Below are 9704 nucleotides of genomic sequence, written 5' to 3' on the forward strand. Positions count from 1 at the left end.
ACAAACCGTGCGGGTTGGTCTCCATTACACTCAGGTCGCAGGCTCAAGTCGGAGTAGATTGCGAGTGATCGTGCGGCTTGGTTCCAGGCGCGGCCAACTCGCATGCCTAAGTCGCACGATTGTGGACTTAGCAATTTTCTTGCTCGGGAGCCTCAGACCTCATCCATTGATAGCTTACCCGCACTTCTCAACTCGCAGCATCAATTTCCAGGCATTCGTCTTCAGGCCTGCGAGTTAACCAAGTCGCAAGGCTTTCTTGCAGCATTCAGAGCAGCTTGGACCACTTCGTATTCCGGAGAGTGTAACTTCTGATATAATTGTCCGAATTGAGTGATTCCGGTTGAAGAGGACAGATGAATCATATATATCCAACTTTGGTGAAGGAAGCTTCGGTGCTTGGGAAGTGGAAGGCTTCCTGGAGGGCTCATCTTTGCAGTGCATTTACACGATTAGAGAGAGGCGTCTAGACATGTGTCCATTCCGGAGACCGTATCTTCCTGCTCATAGCTCCGAATTGAATGATCTCGGACGATCTTGAAAGAGGACTCAAATTTCTCTGATTCTTATGAAGGCCCCGGAAACTGAATCGGCCTGTAAGTGCACCGTCCTTCGCATTCTTCAGAGCTCATCGGCTTGGTCCAAAACAGCAGCGAGACAGGGGTTCCTTCCGACGAGCTTAACTTTCTGCGCACGCGTCCGAATTCCATGATTTCACTTGCTATGGAACCGTGATCCAATCGTCTCTAACTTCGATGAAGCACCCGACAGCTGAAACAGGCCGGAAGGTTCCCCGGACAGGCGATTTTGGAGACGTGTTTGCACCCAGAGATTTTGGCCGAGAAATCCTTTAGCCGGTACGCGTTTTGGCCGATAAAAATCCCCCCGCGGTACGCGTTTTGGCCGAGAAAAACCTTCTTGGTGCGCGAGAATGGCCGATAACCTCCAAAGACCCAATTTCACCATTTTTCAAGCTTTGATCACCGTTCCACTTCCTGGATCCATCTTTTCAGCTCCAAATAGCTCCAAATACACCTGATAAACACTCAAAACATGCAAAGACTCATTGGGACCTAATGCATCTCCTAAGTCCTAAAACAATGCTTAAAGACCTAAAATGCATGCAAATGAGACATGATTTGGACTAGAATATGTACATTAAATGATGCAATTTATTAATATATCAACTCCCCCACACTTATCCTTTGCTTGTCCTCAAGCAAAAAGGAACAAATGAGAGGAAAAGGTTGAATGCATTGGGGGCTCATTTTTCCTTTGAAAGAGAAAAGTGACCAATAAGAGAATTCAAGTTCATGCTCAATATGCAATGCAAGACCATACTCTGATGTATCAACTCAACAGTAATCTCCACAAGTTCTCTTATTCCTCAACTCTTTAACATTCATTAAGCTCTTTACCAAGTGGATCAAATGATGCAATGTTCAAACAAGCAAAGTTTGGCTAGGGTGAGGTACTGAGACTAAAATGGTCTCATCAGCGCCTAAGTGGGTTCAATGCAGCAAGGGGATCTCTCTATGAATGATCAAACTTTGGCAGAATGCTAAAGGTAAAAAGCAACCTATGCATACAAGGGCAAGGACTCATCCCACCCCACACTCTACTCAAAGCTTTCTCACTTGCTCAACCTCTCAAGAACCTCACTTTCCACACTCATTTCCTCTCACTAGGGGACTCACTTATCATTTTCACACTCAAGTCTTGGAGTTCAAACATTACATAGCTCCTTTTCACTTTCTTTTGTAACTTCTAGCCTCTTTTTCTTTCTTTTTAAAACATTTGAGCTCTTGGGCTTCTTTTCTTTTCTTTTCACTTAGAGGCTAGAATTTTTCTTTTCAAAACACTAGAGCTCACTTTCTTTGACTCAAAACTCCAAGACTGATTTCTTTTCTTTTTCTATCCCCTAGTTCTCACCATTCTCCTTTTATTTCTACTCATCTCTCCTTTCCACTCACCAACAAGTATTCCCCCACACTTAGTTCTCACGAAATCTCTCAGCTCCTTGATGATGGAACTTAACACGCAATGAGACTTGCCCTTGTCGCTCTAAACCTAACACTTTCTGCTAAGTTTGATCCAAGGTGCCCTTTCAATCAAACACAAACATTTGGCTTGAAAGAAGGATGGGTTCAGGGTGAGGAAAACTGATCTAGATGTGGACTCAGCTATTTGAGCTAAGGAAGAGGGTGGTAAAAACAGGATTCTAGCTCAAATATGTATATAGGTATCCACAAGCTTATTCAAACAATGCATCACAAGATAATTTCAAGTCAAGTTCAAAGTTTTCACTTATTAGAGTTGAGTTTAATTCGAACTTGCTTCTCAGATTCAAATCATTTCAAGTCTTGCAAGCAAAGAAGTCATTTCACAAGCATATTTAATCCAAATTTTCAAAGTGATGTACTCTCAAGGAAAGAACCTATCATTACTCCCATTTGCATATGATGCAACCTGTAACGTCCCCGATCCGCAATAGGGTCGCCGGGACGGACCATGGCCGTGAGATGGGGAATAATGACCGAGAGTCTAAGGAACACACAAGCCATGGTCCGGAATGAGGGTTAAGTCTAGTTAATGTGGGACTTAGCCAGGAAAAAGAAAAGAAAGATAGCTCAGTAAGGAGGGCCGAGCTAAAAAGAGTTGGCTGGTGAGGAAATCGACCGGAGCGGCTGGTGCGGGTCGCGGAAGAAAGAAGAGGGAAAGAAACGCGGCCAGAGTAATCGACCGTGGGATTCTAAGGTGCGTTCTATTGAGTAGGGGCGTATGGTTAATCTATCGCACCGCCGGACAAACCGAACGATCGACCAAAGTATGGGCTAGGCCGATCGAACGGTAAGTCGCGGCCGAAGCGATAAGAATCCACCGAACGTGCTGACGATCGGCCAAAGTATGGGCTAGGCCGGTCCGATCGCGAACCTCGGTTGGATTTATAATAAAAGTCGCTGGCCATGGAATTGAGATTGGGCCGGCGATGATGCGCGATTGGTCGTACGGATATAGGCCGGATCCGGTTGGCGTGACGGTGGAGCGGCTTGGGAATCCGAATGGATCTCGCCAAGACTCGGCCTGTCCAAGGCTGATCCATGATCCGGATTAGAATAGTTTACCGTGGGTCAAATTCGGGGTCGGGAATCATAGGCATGACATGCATACATGTGCATAAATAATACTTAGCCAAAATAGCGAGTACTTATGATATTGGTTTAAAGGAAACGATGAACGCGGAAAGGAAAGAGGATAGGCGCGCATACCGTTTAGCCAAGCGGATGAGTGGTGTATTGAAACGGATAGATAGGATCATGTACTCTTATAATAGCTTATATGCAGACTCATAAGTTGTAATGAATCCTTTTAGTTATCAATAAATATCCGTTTCTGTCTTCTAATAATATATATTGACTCTAACTTAGTGAATCTCAGAATACACATATCGAATATGACTTAAACAAAGTACTTGACCCTAAAATTGGACTGGTGGGGTCGGAGCCGTGTAGCTGTCCGACCGGGAACAACCTCCACGGGCTTAGAGTTCGGGATGGGGTGTTTCAAGTTGGTATCAGAGCATGCTTGCTCCTAGGACGGATTTGTTGGGTTTTGGGGTACACCACTCATCGGCTAAAAGGTCTTGCGCTAGGTTGTTGCTTAGGCTCGTCTAGGAATCTCGGTTATAGTTAGGATGCACTAACTAAACGATTTCTGCAGATGGGTAAAAGCAACAAGACGGGAAAAAGTAAAAAGAATAAGGAGACGGCCGAACCAAGTCAGGCCAATGTGGAGGATCAGCCTGCTCTCAACCCCACCGGACCTGAGGCTGGGGAAAGAGAGAAGAGCAACGGGAAAAGACCGATGGTTGACCAGGATGGTCAGGAGGCGATGGATCGTGAGGACTTTGCCGAGACATCGGATAAAGGTGCTGGGAATAAGGAAGATGCGGCGGCTGGGACGGGAAACCAGACCACAGTACCAACGCCTGCGGAGATGTGGCAAACTCTCCAGGCTATAATGACGCAACTGACGGTCCTGAGTCAGGCTGCAGCACCAGCGAGAAACCTATCCGATGGGCAATCCACAAGGATCCGTACGGCCATTCCGATCGTAGCAGAGAAGGAAGGCAGGGCTGCGGAGGTGGTGGAACTCGACTCATCACCGACTAAGCCGACAAAGAAGGTGGACTATTTGGTCGTGTTGGATCACGTGGCCAGGCTTGGAACTAAGCAATTCCAGGGTAGTTCTGACCCGATTGAGGCGGATGAGTGGAGAAACCGCCTAGTCCAAAATTTTCGATCCACAAGATGCCCGGAAGATTACAAGAAGGACATTGCGGTCCATTTTCTTGAAGGAGATGCACACAATTGGTGGGTATCAGTGGAAAAACGCTCGGGAGGAATTGATACTTTTGCCGAGTTCGAGGAGGAGTTCAACCAAAAGTACTTTCCTTCGGAAGCTTGGGATAGACTCGAACAGCAATTCCTGGAATTAACACAAGGAAACCGGACTGTCCGGGAGTACGAGGTGGAATTCAACCGTCTGCGACGGTGTGTTGGAGGGGAATTGGTGAAGGAGGATACACAGATCCGGCGGTTCCTCCGCGGCTTAAGAGGAGAACTCCGAACCCATTGCTCCTCACGCACCTTCAGATCGGTTGCGGAATTAGTGGAACGGGCTGCGGCTGTTGAGTCTAGCATTGAAGAGGAAAATAAGGAAAGAGCCCCGACACGTCCCAACCTGGCGAGTAAGATCGTGGATAACAGGAAACGGAAATGGGATCAGGTCGGTGAAGGCGGTCAAGCCTCGGCTAAACAAAGGGAATGTGCGACTTGCGGAAAGAAGCACGGAGGTACATGCTGGAAAACGGTTGGAGCATGTGCCAAGTGCGGAAGCAAGGACCACACGGTTCAAAGCTGTCCGCGGATTGAGCAAGGGCAGCTCAGGGTTAAAAATGAGGAAAGATCCTGTTTCTATTGCAGAAAGGCCGGACATTTCAAGAAGGAATGTCCTAAGCTGCAAGCTGAGATACAGATGGAACAAAGAGGAAACCGTAGCGGGGACACACAGCAAGCTAAGAGACAGGCTGTGGCACCCCGGGTGTACGAGTTGTCCAAGGAAATTGATGAGGCCGGAAGTTACAGTGAGATCACTGGTAAGTTTCCTAGCCTATTCAATAATTTAAATTTCGAGCATGGCATTGCATCGGGGTAGAAAAGATAGGGAACTTAGCATTTAGGAAAAATGTGTAGGGGCCCTAGAGATAAGCGGTGTGTCAACACACGTCTTATTTGATACCGGAGCTACACATAGTTTTGTGAGCCCGGAAAGGATAGGAAAAGGCAGGTTATGTAAAGAACCTGGGAAAGACTATGGGATAGTTAATGCTGCAGGTGGTCAGGTCATGTTCTCGCAGGGAACAGTCCATGACATCTCGGTAATGATCGGGGGTGTGAACCTACCGGCGGACCTAGTCATAGTCCGACTCAAGCATCACGAAGTGATATTGGGAATGGACTGGCTGGGAAAACATAAAGCAACGCTAGACTGTTACCGGGGACGGGTGTGGTTCGAGCGGGATGCTGGAAAGTTGGAGTTTCAAGGAATTCGTCCAACTTCAGGGAGTTTGATTGTCTCAGCAATCCAAGCCAAAAGGATGCTAGAGAAGGGTTGTGAAGCTTACTTGGCCACAATCACGTCGGCCGAAGTGGGCAAGGATGCCGAGATCACAAAAATTCCGGTAGTCAACGAGTTCGCCGATGTGTTCCAGGCCTTAACAGGTTTACCACCTGACCAGTCCGATCCATTTACAATAGAACTCGAACCGGGAACGACCCCACTCTCGAAGGCGCCTTACCGGATGGCTCCTGCAGAGATGGCCGAGCTTAAGAAACAGTTGGAAGAGCTATTGGAAAAGGGATTCATCAGGCCAAGTAGTTCACCATGGGGAGCGCCGGTTCTATTTGTTAAGAAGAAAGATGGAAGCTTTAGGCTGTGCATCGACTACCGAGGGCTTAACCGAGTAACTGTTAAGAACAAGTACCCATTGCCTCGGATAGACGAGTTGCTGGATCAGTTGAAAGGGGCGACGGTGTTCTCAAAGGTGGATTTGGCTTCGGGTTATCATCAGATTCCCATAGAGCCTACGGATGTGCGGAAGACGGCTTTCCGGACTAGGTATGGCCACTTTGAATTTGTGGTTATGCCATTCGGATTGACCAACGCACCAGCAGCCTTCATGAAGATGATGAATGGGATTTTCCGTGATTGTCTGGACGAGTTTGTCATCATTTTCATCGATGACATTCTTGTTTATTCAAAGGACCGGGAAACGCATCAAGGTCATTTGAGGGCGGTGTTGCAGCGACTAAGGGACCAAAAGTTATATGCGAAATTGAGCAAATGTAGCTTTTGGCAAAGGAGTATTGGGTTCCTAGGCAATATTGTCTCGGACCAAGGTGTATCGGTGGATCCGGAGAAGATCAAAGCCATTGAAGAATGGCCAAGACCCAGGAACGCCTCGGAAATAAGGAGTTTCCTCGGCTTGGCGGGATATTACAGGAAGTTTGTGAATGGATTCTCGAGTTTGGCCAAGTCATTGACGTGGTTGACTGGGAAGGATGTGAAATTCACGTGGACAGAGGAGTGTGAAAAGAGTTTCGCCGGGCTGAAGGAGAAATTAACAAGCGCACCGGTACTAGCCTTACCGGAAACAGACGAGCCGTATGTGGTGTACACGGATGCATCTATAAACGGGCTGGGATGTGTCCTTATGCAAAAAGGCAAGGTGATCGCCTATGCGTGAAGGCAGTTACGGAAACATGAAGGGAATTATCCAACCCATGACTTGGAAATGGCGGCAGTAGTCTTCGCACTTAAGATATGGCGATCGTACCTCTATGGAGCCAAAGTGCAAATCTACACCGACCATAAGAGTCTGAAGTACATCTTCACGCAGCCTGAATTAAACCTAAGGCAAAGGCGGTGGATGGAACTTGTGGCGGATTACGACTTGGATATAGCTTACCATCCTGGTAAAGCTAACTTAGTCGCGGATGCTCTAAGCAGAAGACGGTCCAAAGTGGCTGCGGGAAAAGAAGCGGAGATGCTAGTGAACATGATTGGGACATTGCGCCTTAATGCCTTGTCCACCGAACCGGAACCGTTGGGTTTAGGGGCGGCAGATCAAGCTGACCTGCTTACTCGGATTCGGATTGCACAAGGAAAAGATGAGGTCTTGTGTAAGGCAGTGCAGAACGGGAAGACGGAGTACCAAACCTCAAACAATGGCACCATTGTGGTTAATGGCCGGGTATGTGTTCCAGAGGTGAAGAAGTGAAAGGAAGAAATCCTTAGTTCTCGATTCATCCTGAACTTAACAAGATGTACCAGGATCAGAAACGGTATTATCATGGGTCGGGATGAAAAGGGATGTGGCTGAGTGGGTGGAAAGATGTCCTACTTGTCAACTGGTAAAGGCGGAACATCAAGTCCCGAGTGGGTTGCTACAGAGTTTACCAATTCTGGAGTGGAAATGGGACTATGTAACGATGGATTTCGTGACTGGTTTTCCCCGAACAAGGACCGGACGTGATGCGGTTTGGGTTGTGGTGGATCGATTAACTAAGTCCGCTCACTTCATTGCAATTAAAAAGACGGATGGTGTTGAGCAGATTGTGGTCAGGTATCTGGATGAGATAGTGCGGTTGCATGGTGTTCCGGCAAGCATAGTCTCAGACCGGGATTCGCGGTTCACATCTTTCTTCTGGAGGGCTTTTCAATAGGCCTTAGGGACAAGAGTGAACATGAGTACGGCTTACCATCCACAGACAGACGGACAGTCAGAACGGACCATACAAATCCTTGAAGACATGTTACGGGCTTGTGTTCTGGATTGGGGCGGGTCATGGGAGAAGTATTTACCCTTAGCCGAATTCGCCTACAACAACAGTTTCCAAGCCAGCATTGGGATGTCGCCGTATGAAGCCTTATATGGACGGCCGTGCCGAACTCCACTTTGTTGGACCCAAGTAGGAGAACGGAGTGCAATTGGACCGGCTATTGTGGAGGAAACCACGGAAAGAATCAAGTTCCTAAAGATAAAAATGAAGGAAGCCCAAGACAGACAGAAAAGCTATGCGGACAAGCGTCGGAAAGACCTTGAGTTCGCGGTGGGCGATCTGGTCTATCTGAAGATGATCATGTTCAAAGGAAGGGCACGGACTTCCAAGAGGGGAAAGCTTGATCCAAGGTACATAGGACCATTCCGAATTATGGAAAGGGTTGGGGCAGTCGCATACAAGTTGGATTTACCACCGGCGATGGAAGCATTTCACAATGTTTCCATGTATCCCAACTAAGGAAGTGCTTAACAGATCAAGATAAAGTCCTGACCGAGATACCTTCAGACCTTAAAGGGAATCTGACTGTGGAAACAAGACCAGTCCGGATCATCGATAAGATGGAAAAAGCAACAAGGAAAAAGATGATTCCGATGGTCAAAGTCGTTTGGGAAAGTAACGGTGTGGAAGAAGAAACTTGGGAAACAGAGTATCGGATGAGGGCTGATTATCCCGAGTGGTTCGAGGAATGGAACAAGGTTCTACCCCTTAGCCCGGATTCGAGGACGAATCCCTTTCAAGGGGGGGAGACTTGTAACGTCCCCGATCCGCAATAGGGTCGCTGGGACGGACCATGGCCGTGAGATGGGGAATAATGACCGAGAGTCTAAGGAACACACAAGCCATGGTCCGGAATGAGGGTTAAGTCTAGTTAATGTGGGACTTAGCTAGGAAAAAGAAAAGAAAGATAGCTCAGTAAGGAGGGCCGAGCTAAAAAGAGTTGGAAAGGTGAGCTAAGCTAGCTGGACCAGCTGCCGGGAAGCTCAGCTCAGCTGGATTAAGAGTAAGACAGTTGGTCTAGCTGGGTGGCCAGTGAACTAGCTGGACTGGGGTGGTTATGGGCGGTTATGGCCGAAAGGTTGCAAAGTCTATGCGCCCAATCAATGCACCTGTACGGCCAAAACTCGCACTTGTTCGCCCAAAGTGGTTACCGCAAGGAAAAGTCTATAAATAGACCCCTTGGGTCACATTTTCGGGTACGCACAGAGAGGGAGAGAAACTCTGCCCAAATTTTCACCAAATCGTGAGACAAAGGCAATCCGAGAGAGGGAAATAACTTGACCGGCGGTGAGGAAATCGACCGGAGCGGCTGGTGCGGGTCGCGGAAGAAAGAAGAGGGAAAGGAACGCGGCCAGAGTAATCGACCGCGGGATTCTAAGGTGCGTTCTATTGAGTAGGGGCGTATGGTTAATCTATCGCACCGCCGGACGAACCGAACGATCGACCCAAGTATGGGCTAGGCCGATCGAACGGTAAGTCGCGGCCGAAGCGATAAGAATCCACCGAACGTGCTGACGATCGGCCAAAGTATGGGCTAGGCCGGTCCGATCGCGAACCTCGGTTGGATTTATAATAAAAGTCGCCGGCCATGGAATTGAGATTGGGCCGGCGATGATGCGCGATTGGTCATACAGATATAGGCCGGATCCAATTGGCGCGACGGTGGAGCGGCTTGGGAATCCGAATGGATCTCGCCAAGACTCGGCCTATCCAAGGCTGATCCATGATCCGGATTAGAATAGTTTACCGTGGGTCAAATTCGGGGTCGGGAATCATAGGCATGACATGCATACATGTGCATAA

The 9704-nt window shown here is 48.0% G+C and overlaps 1 pseudogene; it reads left to right on the plus strand.

Annotated features, from left to right (window-relative positions):
• The first annotated feature begins 3717 nt into the window (after window positions 1-3717).
• On the plus strand, window positions 3718-8677 carry LOC112087239 (annotated as a pseudogene).
• The last annotated feature ends 1027 nt before the right edge of the window (window positions 8678-9704 follow it).

The sequence above is a fragment of the Eutrema salsugineum genome, unplaced genomic scaffold, assembly GCF_000478725.1.
Source record: "Eutrema salsugineum unplaced genomic scaffold, Eutsalg1_0 scaffold_18, whole genome shotgun sequence".
NCBI classification, from domain to species: domain Eukaryota; kingdom Viridiplantae; phylum Streptophyta; class Magnoliopsida; order Brassicales; family Brassicaceae; genus Eutrema; species Eutrema salsugineum.